The sequence below is a fragment of the Hyalella azteca genome, unplaced genomic scaffold, assembly GCF_000764305.2.
Source record: "Hyalella azteca isolate HAZT.00-mixed unplaced genomic scaffold, Hazt_2.0.2 contig10770, whole genome shotgun sequence".
Taxonomy (NCBI): domain Eukaryota; kingdom Metazoa; phylum Arthropoda; class Malacostraca; order Amphipoda; family Hyalellidae; genus Hyalella; species Hyalella azteca.
This window is the reverse complement of record NW_025940792.1, coordinates 278,316-304,258: the sequence shown is the minus strand read 5'-3', so window position 1 is coordinate 304,258 and position 25,943 is coordinate 278,316. Positions and strand designations below refer to the sequence as shown.

Sequence of the window (25,943 nt, the reverse complement as noted above, 5' to 3'; positions counted from 1 at the left end):
GATTCAAGTCCAGTGGTTAAGCTTGATCATGCATCAAGTGAGGATTCATACGTTGGCTAAGTGATTTGTTGGCTTTCTTATCAAGAGATGGTCTCGATAAGTATTAGTTTGTGAGCTTCATTAACTCGTATAAGTATTATAGGGGCTTCTACGTATGCTTCACTAGTAGAATGATTAAGGGCTTAATCAAGTTATTAGAGGATAGGAGTGTAGCGATGTTCACATATGCTTCACTGGTAGAAGGATTGAGGATAAATACGCTGACTTCATTAAGTCATTAGAGGATAGGAGTGTGTAGCGATGTTCAGATATGCTTCACCGTAAAAAGGATTAATGATAAATACTAAGGTTTTATTAAGTCATTAAAGTATAGGAGTGCAGCGATGTTCACGTCTACTCTACAGGAAGTCACCGCATGTCACTGACCTAAGACGAGCCCTGTTTTTTGCTCATTAGCGTTAGCCGCGTTAACTCATGACGACTTTGCCAAGACTGGTCGTAAATGACGGGTGTTTTCTTCGGCGGCTTACGACTGGCCGGTGGTTGGCTGGTGTTATTTCAGTGTTAATTTAATTTACCTCCCGGGAGCTGACGTTTGACCAAAGCCGCCGCACCGTCTGATGTTTACTCTCGTGTCGGTTGCAAGTTGCTGGCTTTTAACTGAGAACAGCGAGTAAAAAAATATTTTACAGAGATTGCCCAGTACAAGTGAGAGGCGGATGTTGTTCTAGCGATCTATAGCCTCACGCTGGGATACTTTGGAAATATTATCAGCATTCAAGTTATTTGCAAAATCAAATATAATGCCTAGTGCCTACACAAAGGATAACCTGAGGTCTATACGGTTAAACTAAGATTGAATGAAGTCTTTGCTATCAAAGAACAGGGCTAGAGGCTAGACTTATAAACAAAAGATTAGTAAACTAATAAGCCTGCCTAGATTAACTATAATACGAAATGATGAAAACTAGTGATTTTTCTGACTTGCCTGTAAGTTTCTAAATCTAATGTGTTGATACCTGGCTTACTTCCTGTAAGTTAACTTGGCTATTTAGTACAAAAGGATCCTTGTATTTAATTTTGAAAAATAGTTCCTGAATTACACACATGCTGACCCACAAGAGCTAGTTTAAAGTCGACTTTTTAGAGCACTGCACTGCAGCAGCAGCAGAGGGTCTGGTTCAGAGTTTGCTCATAAGATTGATGAGCAGAATAAGGTTTGGTGAGTTGCTTGCCACTCAGCGCTCACTGTGCGGGCTTTCACCAGTTCATCTCTTCGACTTATCTGAATGTTATTAAAGTTTCCAGACGATTTATCTAAACCTCGTTTAAGTTTCTAGATGATGTATCGGAATCTCGTTGGAGTTTGTAGACGATGTATATGAATCCGATTGAAGTTTCCAGACGATGTACGCATATTTAAACCTCGTTTAAAGTTTCTAGATGATGTATCGGAATCTCGTTGTAGTTTGTAGATGATGTATCGGATGTATCTCGTTAGAGTATGCAGATGATGTATATGAATGTTGTCAAAGTTTCCAGACTATGTATCTGTATCAAGTTAAAAGTTCTCGACGATAAACTTGAATCTCGAAGTTTTGACTCCCGGTAATGTTGGCAGACGATGTCAGTGTATCTGACTTTCGCTCAAATTTCAAGCAAATGCATTTCCGACACCGCCTCATTCGTCTCATATTGTACATCTTCACTTTGGGCCAAAATTACTCAATCTTCGTGCGACTTTGAAGTTTTTCTCCTCAAATTCTGGTCTATGGGTCACAGCACCTAATTTAAAATCAAACTATCTTCCCCACGTACGGTCTCTTGTGATTCAGTCCGTGAAGAATTATCGCTCATGCAGAGCAAATTATTTTGAATATTTCGTGATCGAGAAATCGTTTGATCTCATTTAATAATCACCTGCGAACAAGACACTCTGTCAAACCGTCAGATTGAGTTCTAAATTGCCTCGTAAAGATCGTTCTCTTTTTAACCGAACTGTTTGCATGAGAATTTAAGGTATATTTTGTGGGCATGGCCAAAATGTGCTGTTTGGTTTATAAAACGCATTAAAAATTATCTTCTCGAGGTATCTTTAACGTTTATTTTTAAGTTTTTCAAGAGTGCTAAAAATTATATTTTATTTTAAGCTCGAGTTGTAGCTATCGGGTAATGTTCGGGTTTGTGAAAAATTGAAGTGAATTTCAACGTATCATGTAACGAAATTTCGAAGCTGAAATTTTGAAGTAAAAAAGCTGGATTTTGGATAAACAAATGAAAAGTTCTCAAATTTAAAATAAATTCGAATAGTTGCTATGGAGTGTTTTTTATGATAATTGATTCGAATTCAATTCAAACCTCTCTTTTGGTTGTCAATGGAGATTTTTTCATAATGGATTATTTCAAGTAAGAAGTTTTTGATTTCAATAACGACCTATATAGTGGACATAACACAAATAGTTCAGCTTTTTCAAAAAATATCATTTTGTTAAGTTGGTAAATAAATTAAAATTGTCCAAATTCGATTGAAAATTAGCAGAATTCCTTAAAGTAGAGAATTGATGAATCCTGCACACAGTTCAAGAAATCACAGTTTTTGAACTCAGAATGTTCGCTTAAAACCAGTCTCAGATACGTGAATCTAAAATAATGAAAGTACTAATGTGAAATTTCAAGCAAAAGAGGTCTTTACAACTAAAAGACAAAATGTCGCTCAGTAAAACTATAGCTAACTCATAGTAATTTGTTTGAATAATTAAACTGGATATTATTCAAAGCGCGGAATTTTACGAAAGATTTTTCTGCAGCTGGTGAATTTCGTGTAGGAAAGCTGGGTTCGAGGGAAAATTAGATAACAAATTTAATTTCTTAGTAATTGGCGATAAAAGTTTTCATTGTTGAAAATGGTTGCGTGGAATTGAAATGAGTATATTTTATTCGTTATTTGTAACACAAAAAAGTCAACGTTGCATACGACTAAGATAATTTTTAATTTTCGTATCAAAATATGAGATTGAAATTCAGTTGCAATAAAAATTTAAAATTAAAATAAAGTTTCTAAAAAATAAATAGAATCTAAAATTGAAATAGAGTTAAAAAATTATTTCTGGTATGATACATATTTGAAAGTCAATGCTATTTTCTGAGTGACTTTAAAATTAATTTCACATATCTTGGTTATTTTTCCTTCTGAATGTCGAGGCGAATCTTTGCTGTCATTTCCATGATCTCCTTAACATACGAGCAATATTTCTCTGGGCTGTCTAATGTTCATGGTAATGTGAGGCTGTGATGATCTTGCTTGCTGAACTTGAATAAATTTATTATACTTTTTGGAATTTTATTCATTTATAAGCGGTGAACATAATTAGAAATTAAACTGAGTTTGAATTGTTCAGAGCATCGGAGCGGTGCAGGTTGAGCGGCTTTCTAGCCCCAAGGTTCCACTAATATTGACGCACCAAAATTATATTAATCATTAAATTTAACTATTTTATTTTAATTTAATTATTTTCTACGCTAAGGATTCTCAAATTATATTTACCTTACAACATTAGAGCGCTGTGTTATTTGTGGACATACCTCTGCATTTGGCGAATCATCGTAAAGTAATTTAGTTTAAGCCTGTATAACTTGAGCACTTCAGCACGCTGCTACGGGAACATCAACTCATACATCTGATACAATATAGTAGATGTATACAATAGTATAGACTAGTAGACGATACAATAGTATAGACTAGTAGACGATACAATAGTATAGACTAGTAGATGATACAATAGTATAGTAGTAGTCTGATACTGTGTCTAACACGTCGGCTCGATACATTGCTATTACTCGCTATTTCGGAGAAGAACTATCGAAAATAATGAATATTCCAACTAGGTTCCACACAGGCTAACATTCTTACCAATGATTACTTATATTTATGGTTCAGAGGCTAATATTTTCACAAATAATGACTTATATTTATGGCTCTGGATCCACGATTCTAACCAATGATTACTTTTTTGTTCATGTAGTCTCCTTGAAGTTCGCATTACCAGGTTATTACCAAGACTCCGCTGGGTGATTTGAAATGACATTGACTTTCTCCGCGTGTCATATGCGCTGCATTGTAATTATACTTACCGCTACCGCTGCGGTCACAAAACTTAATTATTTTTATTATCACATTACTCATAATATAATTGTTACCTAATTTATCGTACACAAGTAATCGTTTTAACCATAGACGTAGATTGTTAACATTTGTATTTGTGGTTTATTCGGAATATTAAAATGTGAAATTCCTCGTTTACCCCCGAAAAATCGAAAATAGCCCAAGTATGTACTTATTTTATTAATCACTGTATTGATTATTATTACGAAACTAATCATTCAACTGATAGCATATGCACCATAATAGTGTACAGATTGCAGCGATAATCTTGATTAAAAGTCCCACGCTGGTAAACTGATTAGATTACGAAAAATTCACCTATTTCTAGGAAATTATATCAGGAGGTTCAATAAAATATGAAAACTAGGATCTATTTAATAGAAAACGTCCCACTATTTTTTATTCTGCAGTCTGCTTAAAATGCCTTTGTGAATCCTTATTCATGGTGCGTGTCATATAACATATTCACTATTTGTCTTCAATTTCACCATTTGTGGAAAATGCGATACATGTATAAGGACCACTATACAAACCAGAAAATGGTTTACTTGTCCATTATTGATAATAAAATTTCATATAAGAATTTCAGTGCATGGATCATGAAGGGAGGTATGGGTAAATTGCAATCTAGTGAAGTTGTTCTTTTACTCATCTTTTTAGGTACCTGAGTGACCAGAATGCAGATTTTTTTAACCAACTAAAAATTAATTTAATATTTAATCACCTGAATTAATTTGCATAATTAGTTAATATTAGCTTACAAATTCAAGTCACGTAGATGTATCTCATTTTGTTTGTAACTCAATAGTCTTAGTTTAGTAGCCGCCTTTTGCCGATTTGACTCATAGATTTTACCAATTGAACTTTGTCATGAATCTTTTTCCAGTGCTTCATCTATGATGACCTTATCTTGCCTTTATTTATCAGGTATCCGATTTTATTAAGTTAAAATTGACCACCTTTATCAGCCTGGCTCTCTATTACGGAACATATTTTGATAATAAAATTATTTTTACCTTATTATTTTATTTTATTTACTTGATTTATTCATGTCGATATAATGGAAAGAAACGCAAATATTCTGCCTGATTTTCCACTATGGAACTCTCCACGAATATATTGAATGTGATATTAATACAATGAATATTTTAAGTAAATAATGAATATGAAAATAAAACATATTTTATAATACTAACGCAATGAAAATAATGATATTGATATTTAATTTGATGATATTAATAACACAATGAATATAATGATATTGTGCATAAGGCCGCGAGCCTCGGTATGCTCAGTGCTACGCTGAGCTCAGGCCGCACCCATGCAGGGTCTGGTTATTGCCGGTCTGCAGACGGTCTTACCTAGCCCCCCTTAACCCCCTGCTCGCCCCCCTTACTCCCCTGCTCGCCCCCTTACTCCCCTGCTCGCCCCCCTTACTCCCCTGCTCGCCCCCNTCAGCCTGGTGACGTCACGCGATGTGTGCGGGTGTTTGCTCACCCGACCTGAGCGTTATGGCTCAGCCTGATGACGTCACGCGATGTGTGCGGGTGTCTGCTCACCCGACCTGAGCGTTATGGCTCAGCCTGGTGACGTCACGCGATGTGTGTTTGAGTGTAGTATATCGCTTCAATTACATGTATTCTAACACGTATTAATTTAATCGCCTGCTTGTTAGTCGGTTCGCCTCACGACTGCAGTTGTAGCAAATTTTTATCTAATTTAGCGCCCGAACAAATTGTATCTAAAACAATCGAGTTTGTAACTCTCTTCAGTGTCACAGTTTATGTTCACAATGTAGCACTTCGTGGCGGTTTTCAATTTCAGTGTAGCACAGCACTGCAATGCTTAATCACAGTGCATCACAGCATCACCAGGCAACAGAGGTGTGATGCACCAGGGGTGTGGTGCAAGGCTGTGTGGTGCAAGGCTGTGTGGCTGTCTCTTATACACATCTAGATGTGTATAAGAGACAGCCCCCAACCCCGCCACACGCCTGGCGTCCACACCCCCAAACCCGCCACACGCCTGGCGTCCACACCCCCAACCCCGCCACACGCCTGGCGTCCATACTATTAATAAATAAAGTAAATTTCTATCCATTATCTATCACCAGTGCTTTCATGATCCACTTTCAAGCCACTATTAGTTTAATTTTCGTTCTGTCAGCAACTGGGTTTTGATAAAGTCGAAGAAATAACGGATTTTTTTGGCCAAATCTTGTAAAACTTTGAAAAAAACGGAATGGAACTAGTTGTTACCTTCACTTCAGTACGCGAGCGATACGCCATTGAATACCTGGTGGAGTTTCAAAAGTCGACGCACGATATCAGGAACTGTAGAGATTTGAATGTGTCTTTGGGGGAACGATATTTATTTCTAAATCAATTTTTCGCGTGCTCTTTTGATCGCAGAATTTGACTTTAAAAGAGAATGCAGAGTTTTAATTTAAGAAGGACAGCTTGTCAACCATAGTAGCGAAACAGCTTTTAACAGCTCGACAGCTGTTTATGAAGCAACTCAGCTACAGATTATGTAGGATGGCGACTATAAACAGCTCTGCTGAAATGCAACCAGCTCAAAAGAAAAAAAACTGGAAAAGACTGAAAGATCTGCTGCAAGATCTGATAGGCAGATTGGGAGCAGGCATAAAGGAAGATCTCTTCTTGTTTGCGGAATCCTTTCTCTGTGTTGAGATGTGAACGATCTCTCGAAGCCTTCCATATCCATACAAGGTCGAGCATTTGAGCGTTAACGTCTCAGCGTTACATAGTGCGTGGGAGCGCTTTACAACTCTTGCAAAGTCTGCACTATAACTTCGGCCAACCGAACCGTGTTGTTGGCTGCTGAGAATTTTACCTGAGCTACCATACTGTGTTGTGAGTCACAAACACTTCTTCTTATTCGGGTATTTCGAGAGCTGTTAGGTCTGTTGTTCAGAGCGTTCCCTCCCATTAGCGGTGTGCTATCATACAGCGATCTGTGTTGCATGAACTGGAGGCGAAACCCTATTTAAAATCATGGCTTGATCTTCCGCGCCGGTTCAGCCGTCGATGGCTGGCCATTTAAAGCTCCATTTATGATTCCTACTCCTGGGTTATCCATGTCTTCAATCCATCCGCGATCAACGACTGCCCTGTAATGAAAACTGCTCGATTTTTGCATGCAAATCGAGTCTAGCTTTCGATTTGGCGCGCGAAATCTGAGGTCCGTTGTTTTCGGCGTGTCTGCTTGCCTCGCTCGAAGTTTTTACACGAATTTTTCCTCAATATGTGCATTTTTTATCTACGAAGAGAATCTGTCCTATGTTTATGAGGTATACAATATAGCTTTTATGCCGGGCTCCTTTGATGTTAAAGCGGCATATTCTGTCTGATGTTATAATTCCTGACGCGTACCTCTACTTATCATGCGAAATAGAAACCGAAATTGTTCTTGGGTATATGCATGAGCTTATTATGCGGTGTATGTAACTTGGTGTTGGCGTCGATGTAATTACAGCGAATCCCTAATAAAATTTAGAGTCGCCCCAGCTTCTGATTTGGGGTACCAGAAGCTGGGGCGACTCTTAATTTTGATAGGGATAAAGCACAACGCGTCTCTGCATTGACCTCAAATTCCCTCCTTGTCTTAGTTATTTTCAAACTTATCGTTAGAGACGCCGTATATAGATTTCTTCTAATACTTATTTCATTTATTACGAATGCGCACAGACGTACAGCAGATGCCTACAGCTATAGCTCAGAAAGTTTCTAGCCTTTGCAGTAATATTTTGCTAGCAGAAAATGAGCTCAGGCTACTTTGCATGAAGGTAAAACTGAGGCTGCTGGTGTCAGACAAGATACGAGCGCAGCAATCAGATACGATCTAACTTGACAACCGCTTCAAGTTTTCTTCAGCCTGTCATTGTGTAACTTATATTCCTAAAATACCCATGCAAAAGATGTGATTTGAATACATAATTTAGTCCCAACGCGTACTCTTTGCTACATTTGGCATATGATGTTTATGATATACTGAGTGCAAGCTTCGCATTGGTGAAACGAAAGTCTCATACGATAAAAAAAATGATGCAAGCTGAATTTCTTTTCAAGGTATCTTTATAGTTCTGTCGCTAAAATAATTTTTTCATAATATATGTAGTGGTATAACCATAGATGTTGTTTCATGCACTATGTCGTAATTATTGTTCCACCGTAAACGTACAAACCACAGGTAATGTGGCATGAAATCTTTCTCAGACGAAGGTTCGTTCTCGATGTTTTTAAGTTGGTTGTTTTCGTTGATGTTACTAGAATATTTTTCTGATCCGAGTATTTTAAATCCATTCAGAAAATTACAACCAACTTAGTATCGATCGATCGTCGGCCATTTTAAAACCCCCCGATAATCGTGTATATTACAACATTACATAGCTCTCAAGACCAATATTCGTCGGTATTGCTGCTTCAGGGGCTATTATTCATGTATTATTAGGTCTTCCAATCACATCACGTGTCTCGTCTTTCTTACTGCGTGCAACGGCAACTTTAAGTATGATAAGTCTCGTGCAAAACATACGTAACGTAGAGGGAAATTTACCAGCCGATGAAATAGGATCTCCATTGCTGATAGTTGTTATCGAAACTATCGCATTCTTCTAAAACTCTACAATAAGGTCACTGAATTCAATTGCAAATAGTTACTCCTGAAAAGTTTTTTGAACGTTATACCTTTTGTATCGTGTAAACTGTAATTTATTATTTTTAAAGTACATATCCATACAACGGAATTTTTTATGATCAAATATGGCTCCAGTCGACGATTTCTTCAGCTATTATTGTATTTTTTTCAGTTGACGTACATTTACACATGCATGGAATTCATCCATTGACGATGTGTGATGCTTGCTATGTGTCAAAACATAGCAATTTAAATTTCTTTACAAACCAATTCAACAAATATATCGAAGAAGATGACAAAAGTTATTTCCAGTCTCATGCTTGTTTGACACCGGAACGTTCTCACTGACCAACATCATGCAAACTTGCCCTTAACAGCGTGTTTGATTTGAGTTTGTGTTTCGTCACCTTCCTCATCTGTCACTTGACTTAACGTCTGGCTTGTAATGCGATACCCACGGCCATATGTGATGAGTAAACATGCGTCTGTGTGCAGTGATACCCACTCTCTCCTGGCACAATGAATAAATTATTCGCCTCAACTGGCTTTCTGCAAAATCCCTCTTACAAACTGCCTCTCACCGCCCCTAGATCTCATTAGCAGTGATTGGAGTACGAGTAACATACATGCACGTTGTGTGTACGTGGACTGGAATCAATCAACTCGATATTTTCGGTCTCGGTGAACAAGGGAGACGATAATTGTGACTGCGGGAGGTTTTATGATGATTCAGAAGTCACAGAAGCGAAGGTTGGTAATCATTTTCTTCTGAAAGTTCCTATGTGACCTGAAAAATAAATGGTCGCTATAGATAGAAGCGTAGCATGCATGCAGTTGTGTATCCAGCAGCACAAATTTGTGGTTATTATGGACAAAGATATTTAAATTTACCGTTCACTTGTTTATATAGTATAAGTACAAATACTCTAGCTGTTCGTACTTATGTTTTAATGTCAGATTAAAAAATAATCGATTCGAAATCCACTAAAGTTGCTGGTTATTTATCTAATTGATGTGATAGAATTGAAAATATACGTACAAATTGTCTGTCTAATAGTTTCTATTCGCGCGCTGTTACAAGAATTAAAAGGTAATTAATACTAATTTTCAATCGTAAAAAAATACAATTCAGACTGAGATCATCATGAAATAGAGGATGATGGAATCACGCTTACGATCCTCCAAATCATGCCCACTTTCTCTACACCGTTTTTCTTATGCAAATTCATGAATAAGAATCATAATAATTCATTTAAATTCGTTCAGCTCAAATATTCGCCGTGTTCTTGCAAAACTGACAGAAACAATTAAGAACAGATGGCGCTTCATTTGGGTCTGCGTTACGTTCTTTTATTCTAATGACATCTTGTAAATTTTTGTCGTACTGACATCTTTGATCCGTGTTCCACTGTTCCGGAAGAGTAATCCAATATTTTCGCTAATGCCACCAATTAACGGTAGCGAAAGTATAAACATCAATTGGGTGATTAGATTAGGTTGTTGAAGCGCTTCTGCTCATAGCTCATCAAATTACCTTAAAAATTATATTACCAAAATGGTCGTAATTACTGCAGAGAAGACGTGATTGTTAGGAAATAAGAAAAGCTTGTTGGAGTTGGTTGACATTAAGTTCATGGTGAAAAAAACATACAAGAAAGTGCTCTGCATCTCCTCCTGTAAGATATACGAGTACAAAATAAATATGCAACAATCGAAATGAACTCCTACAGTGTGAAAAATGTCAGATATACAATCAGCCAATCACTACTGGGAATAACGCAAATCTTGTTCATAGGATATAAATAATTTAAAGTTATGTACAAATATACTGTCATAACTAATCATAATAATAGGAAATCCAGACTAGCTCTCCAGATTCTGCTAATAAAAACTGAATTGAAAAATGACGAAATACTTTCCCAGTCCCATGCAGAAGAAAGATGAGCGCAAGCTGCGCTCCTACATCACAGAAATTTATTTCATTAACTTCTACATTACATTTACTTCTATTCAATGATATTATCTCACATTCCAGAAATTAAATTTCCGATACTGGGCTAAGCTTGTCGGTGTTCGTTTTCACTCCTAATTTTTGAGTTACCGCTGAACTTCAGATGAATACTAATTTCAAGTCCTACATGTTTGATGATGATTACTTTAATTGTGTTTAACGACGCACGTAAAGCAACCTGGATTATTTTATTCGCGCCCCTGGAAAATTTTTCTTGCATTGAGGAGAGAAGAAACAGGCGGTATGTAATTTGAAGAATAATATGGCTTTGACTATCATTGTATTGTTGACCAAGAAACGTCAAGAATAATGCAGAAAATTAAAGTTGTGAAGATTAAATAAAATTACGAAAATTTCCATTTTCGTAATTTTTTCATTGTTTTCTTCACAAAAAAAAAAGCACAACCAGTTTTGTCTTCACATTCATTATATTGTTGACCAATAAACTTAAAGATTAATTATTCACTCACAAATAAAATTTGTGAGTTATTCACTCTCAAATAAAATGTGTGAGAATTAATCAAAATCATGAAAAACTCAATTTCTAGCGTTACAAAAAACAAAAAACACACAATTTCTGTCTCTGCATTCATTTTGCCGTGAAACTGAGGAAAATCCTTGTGTTGCGGTTGAGGCTTCAGGCTTAGTAGCGCTGGTGACCTCCTCCGCTGTTTGTCGTCAGGAACGTTCACTCTACACTCAGAACAATGGGCGAGACTTTGTCTGAATAGCGATGTACTTGTCGTCAGTCCTGCAAAGAACGTTCACTCTACACTCAGAACAATGGGCGAGACTTTGTCTGAATAGCGATGTACTTGTCGTCAGTCCTGCGAAGAACGTTCACTCTACACTCAGAACAATAGGCGTGACTTTGTCTGAATAGCGATGTACTTGTCGTCAGTCCTGCGAAGAACGTTCACTCTACACTCAGAACAATGGGCGAGACTTTGTCTGAATAGCGATGTACTTGTCGTCAGTCCTGCGAAGAACGTTCACTCTACACTCAGAACAATGGGGGAGACTTTGTCTGAGTAGCGATGTATTTGTCGTCAGTCCTGCGAAGAACGTTCACTCTACACTCAGAACTATAGGCGAGACTTTGTCTGAATAGCGATGTACTTGTCGTCAGTCCTGCGAAGAACGTTCACTCTACACTCAGAACAATGGGGGAGACTTTGTCTGAGTAGCGATGTATTTGTCGTCAGTCCTGTGAAGAACGTTCACTCTACACTCAGAACAATACGGGAGACTTTGTCTGAATAGCGATGTACTTTTCGTCAGTCCTGCAAAGAACGTTCACTCTACACTCAGAACAATTGGGGAGACTTTGTCTGAATAGCGATGTATTTCTTGCCCTTGAGTAGGCAATTCTGATCCTGTTTTGTTCGATAACTGTGCGTATGTCTGCTACGTGCAGAAAATGTGTCACCATTTGGACAACATGACGCATTAATTTTTCTGGGTGCAGGGAACAAAGGTGGATTTTTTTTAATTTCTCGCGAGTTTTGGCATTCCAGTTAATTAAGTTAAGTTCTTTGCTCGAGAATATTTAGTTAAGCTGTATTTACTTCAGACTGAAATTTATAAAAGGTTAAGCTGAGTTCAGTAGTTTTAATCTCATTTAATATAATTACCCAACTAATAAGCTTCTCATAGTTTCTATTTTATATGCTGGGTAAGCATGTCACACGTGTTTGCTTGGTGCCACTTATTATGCATTTTTATTATATTACACAATAACGTTAATTACAGGTAGGAATAACATTACAGGTAGGAATAACGTTAGTATAATTGGTCATCTTGATAGGGTGAATTGGGGGAAGCCACGACCGCCTTCCCCACGCTAGGGCAAGAACAGGTACGAAAAAAGGAATATTTTCTATGAAGCACATTGTTAATGCGCAAAATATTGTTTAATCTTGGTGGGGGTTTGTTTAATAGCTACTTTTTATAACCAGAAACTTGACTTCTACGTATGCTTCTGTTCAAAGTGTAAATGTTAAGATGAGAACTCAACCTAATTATTGCCTAAATTATCATTATTAATCATTACCCGCCGCTAAACATCCTAGCCATAACGAAATAATTCAAAATTCGCGGCCTTTTGCTTCCCTTGCCTGAAATACAAGTCAATGAGTTTCAGTCAGGATACGAGTTAGGAGAAGAACGTTATTCAATTATTTTCAATAAACACAATTGTGCTGATAAATTGTGATAATTATCACAATTGTGATAAGCGTATTATTGTAAACTATAGTCGTGCACCAAAATAAGTTTGAAATGCATCCTTCCCATCCCCATCTTAAGCGCTGCTCTAACCGCCTAATTTGGGCTTTCATCTAATTTAATTCAGGTTAATTTTTGCACAGGGGTGCTTAAATTAAGTGATGGGGTGATTGCCGGACGCGGTTATCAACAAAAAGGCATGCATAAATGGTCAATTTTGTCTCTTTACTCATCTTGACATGGAAAATGTATGTTGATTGCTTTTAAACACTGTAATTATTGACGTTTGAAAAGACGTTAGTAGTGTGTATGGGTTTATTTTCAACATGAAAACGTAATGCAATATTTTCAAGAAATAATATCCTAGAAAATATTCGTTAAACAAGCTTAGTTTTTGCTTGAAAAAGTAAATAAAAGCGTATTATTTACCGTCGTTTGACGGCCTACGGTCTGCAGAGCACGGCGAGCTTCAGCCTCCCACTCGCTTTCACCCGCGCCGCGGTGACTCCTTTTTGAGCTTTTATTGCCTTTCATTGTTTGCTCACCCGACCTGAGCGTTATGGCTCAGCCTGATGACGTCACGCGATGTGTGCGGGTGTCTGCTCACCCGACCTGAGCGTTATGGCTCAGCCTGGTGACGTCACGCGATGTGTGTTTGAGTGTAGTATATCGCTTCAATTACATGTATTCTAACACGTATTAATTTAATCGCCTGCTTGTTAGTCGGTTCGCCTCACGACTGCAGTTGTAGCAAATTTTTATCTAATTTAGCGCCCGAACAAATTGTATCTAAAACAATCGAGTTTGTAACTCTCTTCAGTGTCACAGTTTATGTTCACAATGTAGCACTTCGTGGCGGTTTTCAATTTCAGTGTAGCACAGCACTGCAATGCTTAATCACAGTGCATCACAGCATCACCAGGCAACAGAGGTGTGATGCACCAGGGGTGTGGTGCAAGGCTGTGTGGTGCAAGGCTGTGTGGTGCAGCAGGCAGGGAGTGTCTTGACGCGCCGAACCGTGACGAACATCACCCTCTCCTCTCCCTCGCTGCCTCTCCCTACTCTGCCTCACACTTTCCTGCCTCTCCCTCGCTTCGGCTTCACTGTCCCTCTCTCACTTCCACAAGCGCTCTCTTCATCGCTTCCACTCCTTCTTTATCCCTCATTCTCTCTTCCTTCTCTCTCTCTTCCATTAACAAGTCGTTCATGGACGTACAGAAGCTTGTTCAAGTGACCGATCTTCATGTGACCGAACTTTTCACTTGCTTTATTTATAGATTATACTTATCGACAATAATTAAAGTTCTCGTATCTATTACAATTCTAAGTCTATGAGAGGTGGTACTGTATTTAGTATTGGATTTTCCATACCTAGACTTTAAAACCATCGTCCAGGTTGGTCTATGTATCATAGGTGTATTACTTGGGGCTTCGGTAATCGCTAAGCTATACCGACTCTTCCCGCAACATTTTGTTCAGACCTTCAGTCGTCTGTTTGCTTAATTCCGTTGTGTTTTGTGAGCGAAATACTTCGGTAATTTAGCTTCATGCTCCAACCAATTATTCGGTCATCAGCAATGTGATCTTAATTTCAGTTGTTATTATCTTGCAGTAATATATTTTAAACAAATAATTGATTTCACTGTATAAAGTTTTGTAAATTTTCACATTCAGAAACGATGTTGTCCCATGACGACCCCCAATAAAAACCTTTTTGAACTAAGTGTTGAAAATTATGCCTATGCGTATGGCCTAACAGTCTTTTTATGTTCGTTATACGCAAGCTGTAAAATGAAACATTTATTGCTGGCAGGAAGCGGAGTAACGCCCTCCATATATTACAGCAGAATTGACTGGATGGAGTGCAAAGTTGTGATGCGTGTCATTCAGATCTAAATTTTGTTTAGTTCACGTGCGTTATTCGGTCATTGTTCTACTTCACATCTGAAAAAAATTAAATAAAAAAACGTAAATTAAATTAAAAAAATTATTAAATCAAATTGGAAAAAATTTAAATAAATTAAATTTAAATTACATGATTGCTTATTTGTATTGGCGTAACGTCTAATAATGGATTTCATTTGCTTCCTTGTCTACTAGTTCATTATTCAATGAACTCTTGGTAGAAGTTTCGGGAAAAGGAAGGTTAAGTGAACTATGATAGGTACGACTTATTTCACAATTTGACATTTCGGGTACAAATTGAAAATTCTTTTTTTTTTTAGATTTTTTTATAGAATAAGAAATGAAATAATGCAGATATTTCCTCAACCTTGCAGTTCAGGAAATAGAATTACAAACGATGCTCTTCATAAAAAAATTATTTCATACCAGAATTTAAAATTGTCCAGAATTTATCTCACTCATTTGTATAAAATTTTGTGTGGTGAATTATTCGTACGTTAATTTACGAGCTGTCTACTGCATTGAACTTTATACACTTGTTTTCGATCTTTAAGCATTTTCAAACTTTATAATTCATCGTCACTAACTAACATGTGCACAATTTCCAACACAATGTGTCGGCTGACGCTCGTCTGCGTAATTAACGTTTCTTGATATGTTGACAGTCTTAGGATTATTATCAAGCCACTTCGCTAACATGAAGACGTCTCGTTAGGACTCTATTGTCTAGAATCTTGTATGTGTATGTATAGATTTACCGTGTATGTGTATAGATATACACATACACGCTTACTTGACTTCAAAGCATCTTAAGATGACCTCTCGGCCGAACCATGTTATTGTTAAATAATTTCATGTAGCTTATAGTTCTGTTGCATAAAATTCGTAAATTCTTTGTATGTAGTAAGTATTTATTGATTGATTGTAATCTGAAAAAGTTCCGTTTTGAATTTTATTTCTGTACCAGTAAATGTTTAAAACACGCAAAAACAAAAATTAACTTGAAATCGTAATTGTTCTTTAAAATATAAGATTTAAAAAGACCACTAATTGCCTCGAATGGATTAGCTTTGCCCCTTCATTGATGAGTGAAAGCGTTCAGAGTTATCGTTCTGAGCTCGTAGTTCGTCATGGTGCGCTCTGAGCTCATAGTTCGTCGTGGTGCGCTCTGAGCTCGTAGTTCGTCATGGTGCGCTCTGAGCTCATAGTTCGTCGTGGTGCGCTCTGAGCTCATAGTTCGTCATGGTGCGCTCTGAGCTCATAGTTCGTCATCGTTCGTTCTGAGCTATTTTGCGTTTTAAAAATATTAAAATCAAAATTAAAAATACATAGCTTATTTACTCAAAATTGGCATTATATTCTCTAAAATTTTGAGCTAAAATTATGTGGGTTTTGGCTATTTTGCGTGTATTACATGGTCCGCTGATAATGTGCATGCACAGTTACTGCATTACCAGCCTAGTGCGTCTCATGGTTTGATGATTACATGTAATGAATTGCCTGTAATTATATTATTCTTCCGCAATGTTTGTCATCCTTGGTCACGATCAATTACTTTTTTCACTTTATCTAAATTTCGCACAAATACACCGTCGTCACGATCAGATAGAAGCATCCACAGTTTTTTATTAAAGAAAGTTCATAATCTGGTTATTATCATTTATTAGTTTTAATTTTTTTCGTTTAAATTCATTGCAATAATAATTTTCAAAATGCCATACGATCGCGAACGAGCGCTCGTTTTAATTAAGTTCATTCTAACCCACTGAATGGCAGATGAATCCCTTCAATAGTCTCTTTGTTCTCGGTAAACCGAGAGTATCGTATTTAATGTAACTCCATTCAATGCGGAACATAGAGTAATAACTTATAATCACAATAACTTATAAGGATATACTAATATAATAAATATAAAATAATAACAAATAATAACTTTGAAACTAAAGTAAGTTCTAACACAGCATCAGAGAGCCATGGTAAAAAGACAATTTGGAGAACACATTTCATTTTGCAAATACATGTGTCTATGTCAAAGTCGAGTACGCTTGAGCATGTATTTCTTTTGTATTGTTCTTACATCATCTGTAACTCGATTTGTTTATTGAATTAATCTAATAAAATAGTGCATTTCCATGTTCCCAAACAGCAGAAACATTAACAGAAATATTCAAAGAATTAAAATAACGTGCCTGTATGTATTAACAACTTCTTAACCTGGCATAAACGAAATTTTATTAACAATTTCTTAACCTGGCATAAACGAAATTTTATTAACAATTTCTTAACCTGGCACAAACGAAATTTTATTAACGATTTCTTAACCTGGCATTAACGAAATTTTATTAACAATTTCTTAACCTGGCAAAAACGAAATTTCATTAACAATGGCTTAAACGAAATTTTATTAACAATTTCTTAACCTGGCATAAAGGAAATTTTGCGCGTGTAGATAACAGGCTGAGGGCGTCGAGCTCGTAAATAAGATGCCTGAGCGTCCAGCTTTTATGGCTTGCGGAGACAGCAGAGCTCCTACGCCTGAGAGCCGATGAGTTCATTATCGGCGAATTATAGGTGGCCAACCGTCGCCGGCTATAAGTCGCTCATAAACACTGATTATTGACCCGAAATATTTTATAAGGGGTAATGCTGGAAACATTCTTATTATTAGTGAATCAGAGATGACGGACAGATGGCAAGTATTTTGCTGTGGAAGATTTGTTCTGACATCCAACGAAGGTGTTTTGTAACGTACTGAAGTATTGGTCTATTGTTAATTTATATTCTTCTTTCTGTGAGATACGCACGTATAGTAATGTGAATAGGGATATACTGCCGAACTAAGGCAAATTCATACTACAATTTCATTCACTTATACGCAAATTTCGAAGAATTGTACTGCCCAAGTTGCGAGAAAATTTTCTTTTTTTCTATTTAGTTACATGCTGCATACAAAGGATATATAGTATTGACTAGCATATCAGATGGTATTAGCGTCGTTCCAATTATGGGTAGGGGCATATGGGTAAATATTTTAAAATATTATACGATTTTACAGTATTGTACGTCGGTCTAATATAATAGAGGTGTAAATATAATACAATTGTTCAACATTATATACAATTGTAGTATATGATGCGATTGTTCAATGTTATACGATAGTGGAATTAAATGCGGCTACAGAATTCAATACGATTACATAGTTTATTATGATTGTATAATATAATAAGATTGCAGAATCTCAAAGATTATTGAATCTTATCTGATTGTAGAATAAAATACAATTGTAAAATATGATACGAATTTAGAATTGCGGATGCTTGTAGATTGTAATACAATTGTAGAAATTAATGCGACTGTAGTAGATAGTAGGATTCTAGAACGTAATACAAGTTAGAATAATGCTACTGAAGAACACGATACGTTTGTTCAATATAATACAATTGTTTAAACGATACCGTACGTTGGTTTATTATTAAACGATTGTTCAAAATAATACGATTTTAGGATATTATACTAATGTAGAAAGTTCATGGTTGGAAAAGTTCGCCCCGGTCGTAACTTTACGCTTTTAAATAGGTTAATTTAAGGTCACAGTTCAAAGTTTCAGCCACTCGATCATAAGTGATATCGTTAAAATATGAATGTTGTGGTAGCAATGACTCGCGTATAACAAAAACACCCTAACGAGATTTTAATGTGAGTGTGACTCTATTTGGAGAAGCGCTGTTAAAAAAACACTGAAATGCCATCCACTCTATCAATGTGCATGTTTATCTATCATAGTTTATAATGAATGAACTCGATAAAGGCTAATGAATGAATGAACACACTCACACATGTACACTCGCACATGTACACTCACACATGTACACTCACACATGTACACTCACACATGTACACTCTCATGTATACTCACACATGTACACTCACACATGTACAGTCACACATGTACACTCACACATGTACACTCACACATACATGTACACTCTTGTATAGCTCGTTAGGTCTTGCCAATTGGAACACGCGTGCATGGTAGCAACAGTCGATTATCACATGTAATTCAGTAGAGAAGAACTAAACGGTTACTTCATTCATAGATATAAATTATCACAGAACGTATCAAGAATCAAACAGTAGTAAGTACCGCTTTGTGTAGTTTGTGTTGATATTGTCGCAGAAACACTCAAAGAAATAAAGCCAGACTATGTATGTACAAATAGCGACACACTTTTGCATTTGTGTTGCTCAACCTGGCCCTGGCAGGACGTATCAGTGCTAAATATGCCCGGATTGTACTTGTGCTTCAGGGCCTATACTTTCAAAAAAGTTAAGAGATCGTAAGTTCATCAGCCAATCATTGAAAGCCTTTCAAGCAAGATCCACCAATCATAGACAAGAAAATAGAGCGTAAGTACTTACGTTCACTTAGCGAATTTTGAAAGTATGGTCCCTGATGAGGATGCGGATCATTATTTGGACACTATGAGCCATAAATTTTTCTAAGTGCACGCTGTCCAGAAACGTCTATACGCCGGCAGCGAGAGAGGCAATTAGGAGCGTCAGACCTGTTGATTGCTGCCTGATTGCTGCGCTTCCTCATAACAAGCGCGGGCAATTAGCGAAGCAATCGAATCTTTGAATCTTATTTTTTTGTGTATCTTTTATGCGTGGCGACAATCGAGAAATGGAATGACCTCCTCTTACATAAAGCGTACCTGAGCTGTTATTTTTTATACGCGTTGCACGATCTGTGTTATGTTTGTAGCCTGTTGCGTGTCGCCATGTTTTTTTATTTATAATGTTTATTCACAACTTCCATCATCGGTTCAAGAATTAGATTATTTTAGATGTGGGTATGGTTATTTACTTGGATTTCTTCTTAAACTTTAATTTCAAAATAAAGTCGTGGATACCAAAAATTGGCTTCTGAATTTCTTAGTCTTAATATTATTATGTTTTCAGTTGTGTTTCCTTTTATAAAAAATTTATAGCGGCTGAATTTCAATATCTAGCGAATTCTGGAATGTTAAGTGAAATTTAACCAAGCTCGCACAATGCTGGTTTTCAGAGGTCATGTAATATGCGAGAATTTCAATTTTTTCAATAATTGTTGCAAATTTAGATCACTTGTTTGCTTAAATCGCAAATTAACTAAGAATTTGTGGACTTTTCTTTGCTTTTAAATTGTTACAAATTATAGTCAAGAAAGCTAAGCTTGAAATTCACAACGAGAGCGCCGCCCAGTAACACGCACTGAATCTACAAGAAGTATTGTGCAATATGTAATTTTGCTACAATATTATTTTATTATTTACTGCTACCATTCATGGAAGAACATGCCTTCGAAATACAATTTATCTTGACCTATGAAGAGAAAGAATTAGTTAACCTAAACTACGGCACTGTAACTCACTAGTCTGAAAGGATTTAAAAGAAACATCTCATGCACATCTAATCTCAAACTAGCAACTAAATATAGGTTTCTTGAACACATACAACCCCAACGAGAACATTTACTAATTACTTTGTGATCATAAATTACTAGAGTTATATTTTTAAATTACTGGCACTCCTCCCAGACCATTATGGTAATACCTAATTACAATATCTGATTTTTTTGCGTGTATGTCTGGGAGAAAGTTTCTGGAGTTTTTGCGTGTCGGTAATTACAAGTCTAACCGAGACTCCGCCCTTCCTTATTACTGAAATCTAATCTCTTTTTCTCGCATTTTCATTTGTGTGATCGAATTGCCTGCGCTGGCGACGGCATTAAGAAACTTCCGCCGCTCCCAGAAATTCGCAATTCTTCCTCGTATTATTTGGCCGTAACGTCTGGAGGAGTTGTGCCGTATGAATTCTTAATTGTCCGTAACGTCTGGTGGAGTTGTGCCGTATGAATTCTTAATGGTCCGTAACGTCTGGTGGAGTTGTGCCGTATGAATTCTTAATTGTCCGTAACGCCTGGAGGAGTTGTGCCGTATGAATTCTCAATTGTCCGTAACGTCTGGTGGAGTTGTGCCGTATGAATTCTTAATTGTCCGTAACGCCTGGAGGAGTTGTGCCGTATGAATTCTTAGTTGACCGTAACGTCTGGTGGAGTTGTGCCGTATTAATTCTTGATTGTCCGTAACATCTGGAGGTGAAGCGCCGTATTAATTCATACTTGTCCGTAACGTCTGAAGGTGAAGCGCCGTATTAATTATTACTTGTCCGTAACGTCTGGGGGTGAAGCGCCGTATTAATTCTTACTTGACCGTAACGTCTGAAGGTGATGCGGCGTATCAATTCTTACTTGACCGTAACGTCTGGAGGAGTTGTGCCGTATTAATTCTTAGTTGTCCGTAACGTCTAGAGGAGTTGTGCCGTATTAATTCTTACTTGACCGTAACGTCTGAAGGTGATGCGCCGTATCAATTCTTACTTGACCGTAACGTCTGGAGGAGTTGTGCCGTATTAATTCTTAGTTGTCCGTAACGTCTAGAGGAGTTGTGCCGTATTAATTCTTACTTGACCGTAACGTCTGAAGGTGATGCGCCGTATCAATTCTTACTTGACCGTAACGTCTGGAGGAGTTGTGCCGTATTAATTCTTACTTGTCCGTAACGTCTAGAGGAGTTGTGCCGTATTAATTCTTACTTGTCCGTAACGGCTGGAAGTAAAGCGCCGTATTAATACTTACTTGACCGTAACGTATGGATTAGCAGTGCCGTATACTTGCTTGACCGTATCGTCAGGAGGAGAAGCGCCGTATTCATACCAAACCGATATTCTTAGAGTCTCCATATTTGGTTTACGGTTATTCACGATTTCTTCTAGGTTTTCTACATCTCAGCGGTTGGAAGATAAGTTTTCCTTGTACAACGTACATGTTTTATTGACAATGGGTAAAATTTATGATAAATTTTAATGAATACGATCTTTTTGCAGACTGCGGCTTGTGAAGGCTGCGGCTGAACGCAGTTGCTGCGCATTCTGTTCAGCGAGTGAGTTGCATGATATATAATATTAATTAGAATATTATTATTATTATTATAATTATATACATTAAGAGATCGAATTTCTGTAAATTAAGCCAAACGTACACATGCTGAGAAATATTGATGGGGTTTTCATGTAAAAAATTGCAAGAATTAAATGTGTTATTCTTGTACATATGAAATTAGGGAACACTAGGAAAAATGAATGAGTCATATTGTCTAAATAGTGACGCTCTTACACTCATTTATAATTATGTGCAACCTTATGACAACTTTTTACCCTCAGATCTGATACTGACATTTTCGTACCTGTAATCTGAAAAAAATGTTAATGAGAAAATATAGATATGATTTAGATTTGAAATTTGCATGAAAGCAACTTGAATTGATGCGGAAAAATACAGGCGTTTATTGTAATCAATTAAAAACTATGTTAATACAATAATTATTGTCTTCAAGAACCGTAGTGTTTTATAAAAATATAAAATTAATATATTTTTCATATGTAGGCTGCTGGAAATTTTGTAGCTTCCACGGAACAAAAGCTTGAACTGTAAAACATAGCGTTTTCCGGAAGAAATTTAGGCTCTGCTTTTCCGGAAAACAGAGCCTATATTTCTTATGATACAATAACCGGAATCGCGTTATGTGCGCTGGATAAATTCAATATATTTTCCGGATATTCATTATTTTTGAACGGGTCAGCAGTCATGCAGGTTTAGAACAATTTCATTTGTTGAAGTAGTACAATTTAGTTCGTTAAGACTACAAGTGGAGTAGTACAATTTAGCTCCTTTTTTCACTACAAGTGGAAATTCTCCATGGCGAAGCTTGTAAAAATTTAGTCGCTATACTAAAGAAAGCTAGAACGAATAGAGCAAAATTTACCAACCTGTCTGAAAAGACTCTGCAGTTCTAATTATTAATAATAAAGTAATAAAATAAATAGAAAATTAAAGCCCCCATCGCTGCTGGCAGTAATTTTCTGGATGCCCTATAATATAATAATTATTCAGCAGGAATTTTTGATTTATTATAAATATAATTGAGATGTGATGCGAGCCATTGTTTAAATGAGGCATCATTATCATACATTCACGTATGTTAGCTGCTATTAACTCTGATTATATACAATTACAATCAGAGATATGTGACGTATAAGCATTTATATTTGTCCTATAGATTATAAATATCAGATATTGTTACTAATTTTTTACATTTCCCAAACGCATTATTTGAATGCAATTTTTATGTGGGATTTCTTGTTGCTCGTGTTTCTTTATTTAAATTATTTTATTTGTATGAAGCAGCATTCTTATAACCTTACCAATCTCATGTTCGCTCTGATAATTAAGTAATAAATTTATTGATTATTTTGGTCTAGTATGGAAAATTGGATATGTGGTGTGAAATACAGCGTGTGAACCACACTCCGCTGCCATTATTAATACGAACAAAGACCTGCAATAAATCTTTTAATTTAGGAAATTTAAGAAATTTATAAAAGATAAATTTAAGAAATTTATCTTTTCGCGAGGCCGACCGTTTGCCCTACTTTGTTAATAATTATTATTGCCTTCACGATCACAAAATTAATGAAAATTTGTTTAATTTAGTGACCGTAATTCAATATATTTTCCAGCTTTTATTAATTACTCATGAAACTAACATAAAAATAATCAATGAAATGGCCTTATACTTTCAAGGTTGGAAACTTTCAACGCAATCCGTCTTGGCAAGTTTTTGATCATAGATGCCGACCAAACAACAAAAAAATGGGATTTCGTTAAAAAAAAATGTACTTCAAGTGAATTGTGCCGGCCACGCATTTCGGTTTGTTAGTTAGAATTCGTTGTAGCAATGCAAACTGTTATGTAAATGATGTCCGTAGTGATATGAAATACCGGCTCCGTGGAGGCTCTTAGAAAATTAAGGGCTAATGAAAGATATAATCGATGATTTATATTTGTAAATTTGTATTTGTTTTAATAGAAAGTGGATGAGTCGAGTGTGAGGTCATTGTTTGTATGAATTCATAGTCGGTTAATAATTAAATGATTATATATGTATAGGTTGTTCACAGCAGGGATGTGTTCACAACTTCACAGCAGAGATGTGTTCACAGCAGAGATGTGTTCACAGCAGAGACGTGTTCACAGCAGAGACGTGTTCACAGCAGGGATGTGTTCACAGCAGAGACGTGTTCACAGCAGGGATGTGTTCACAGCAGGGATGTGTTCACAGCAGAGACGTGTTCACAGCAGGGATGTGTTCACAGCAGGGATGTGTTCACAGCAGGGATGTGTTCACAGCAGGGATGTGTTCACAGCAGGGATGTGTTCACAGCAGAGATGTGTTCACAGCAAAGATGTGTTCACAGCAGGGATGTGTTCACAGCAGAGAAGTACTAGTACGAAAATTACGTACCGAAATTCTTTACACAATAAATCTTTCACCTGTATTTTCTCATCCTCTAACTCAAGCAATAAAACATGCACTAATACAGACACTTACACGTACGCTTTCACATTAACATCCACATGCACTACAATAACAAATACACATATACGTTCGCTTTCACATTAATAAGCACTAACACTGCCAGTGCGAGGAATATTGCACCAACAGGCACCATCTGCAAGACGCCTCCGACGATGCGTGGCTTTCGTCTTTTTCATTGTATGAAAAAATTGAGGAAATGATTGCTAAAATTGTGTAATGTCAAGTGCTGACTCCTTGCAGTGTTTTACCCCACCGTGTTTTATCGGTACTTATCGTGACGCAAGTCTTGAGTCGATCGTAAAAATATATAGTTTATGAATAAATGATATTATACACATATTATACTGATAACAGCCACTATAAAGTGATAAAATTTGCTGCGAGCTATGGTAGCCTGCCAATATAACGATATCGACAAAATTTTCCACATTCTTTACCCAGATTATAGAAGACCACCAGCAACAAATTTGCGCACACATATTAGATAAAAACCTCATAATATAATACATACATTGCACAAAATAACACAACACTAACTCTCACCACAACACAGCACTAACATTCACTACACAAACCCCACACGAGAACGTGGAGTGAATCTGACGACAGCCTTTGGCGGTCACGGCCCCTGGCGGCAGTGCTGCGGTGAGCCGCGCCAAGGCCGGGAAAGCGGCGCTAAAACGGCTCCGGGGTCGTACTATGTTAAAAAGTTACGAGTTCTTAGCTCCTTCAGCTGATCAATGAAGGAGTTACGAGCTAAACCCTCGATCATAGACGAGAAATCGGTCGCTACGTGTACATAGGCCGCTACTTGTATTCGGGACGCTACGTGTACTTAGGCCGCTACTTGTATTCGGGACGCTTTGTGTACTTAGGCCGCTACTTGTATTCGGGACGCTGCGTGTACTTAGGCCTCTACTTGTATTCGGGACGCTACGTGTACTTAGGCCGCTACTTGTATTCGGGACGCTACGTGTACTTAGGCAGCTACTTTTATTCGGGACGCTACGTGTGCAATTAGGCCGCTACTTGTATTCGGGACGTTACGTGTACTTAGGCCGCTACTTTTATTCGGGACGCTACGTGTGCTTAGGCCGCTACTTGTACGCGGGACGCTACGTGTACTTAGACCGCGTTTACTTAGGATGCTACTTGTATTCGGGACGCTACGTGTACTTAGGCCGCTACGTGTACTCATGACGTTACGTGTACTCGAGTAAGTTTTGATATAGTAAGGCCCTTGTAGCTGTGGGAATTTGTTTGACGATTGAAGTTTGTGTGTGTGTTGTTGTGTTGGTTTGATGGTGGTGCGTCTGAGTGTTGTGTTTTTGTGTGTGATGTGATCATGGTTTCAGTGTTTATTTAGCTTACATGCGTATTTGTTTCGAGTGGCATCTTCCTATTCTGAGTGTTTTGTTAAAAAAATATTTTGAAAGTGGTTTATGGAACAAATGTTTTACCACAATTTTGATCTAGGCAGCTAGTCAACAAATAAGGCTGT

The 25,943-nt window shown here is 37.1% G+C and overlaps 1 protein-coding gene across 1 annotated transcript in view; it reads left to right on the top strand.

The window, feature by feature from the left end:
* Positions 1–25,943, top strand: part of LOC108666480 (cGMP-dependent protein kinase, isozyme 1-like) — a 191,318-nt gene that overhangs the window by 29,639 nt on the left and 135,736 nt on the right. Inside the window, exon 2 of the mRNA XM_018153366.2 lies at positions 21,891–21,946. The gene's annotated coding sequence lies outside the window, so the exon portion shown is untranslated. The remainder of the gene's footprint in view (positions 1–21,890; positions 21,947–25,943) is intronic.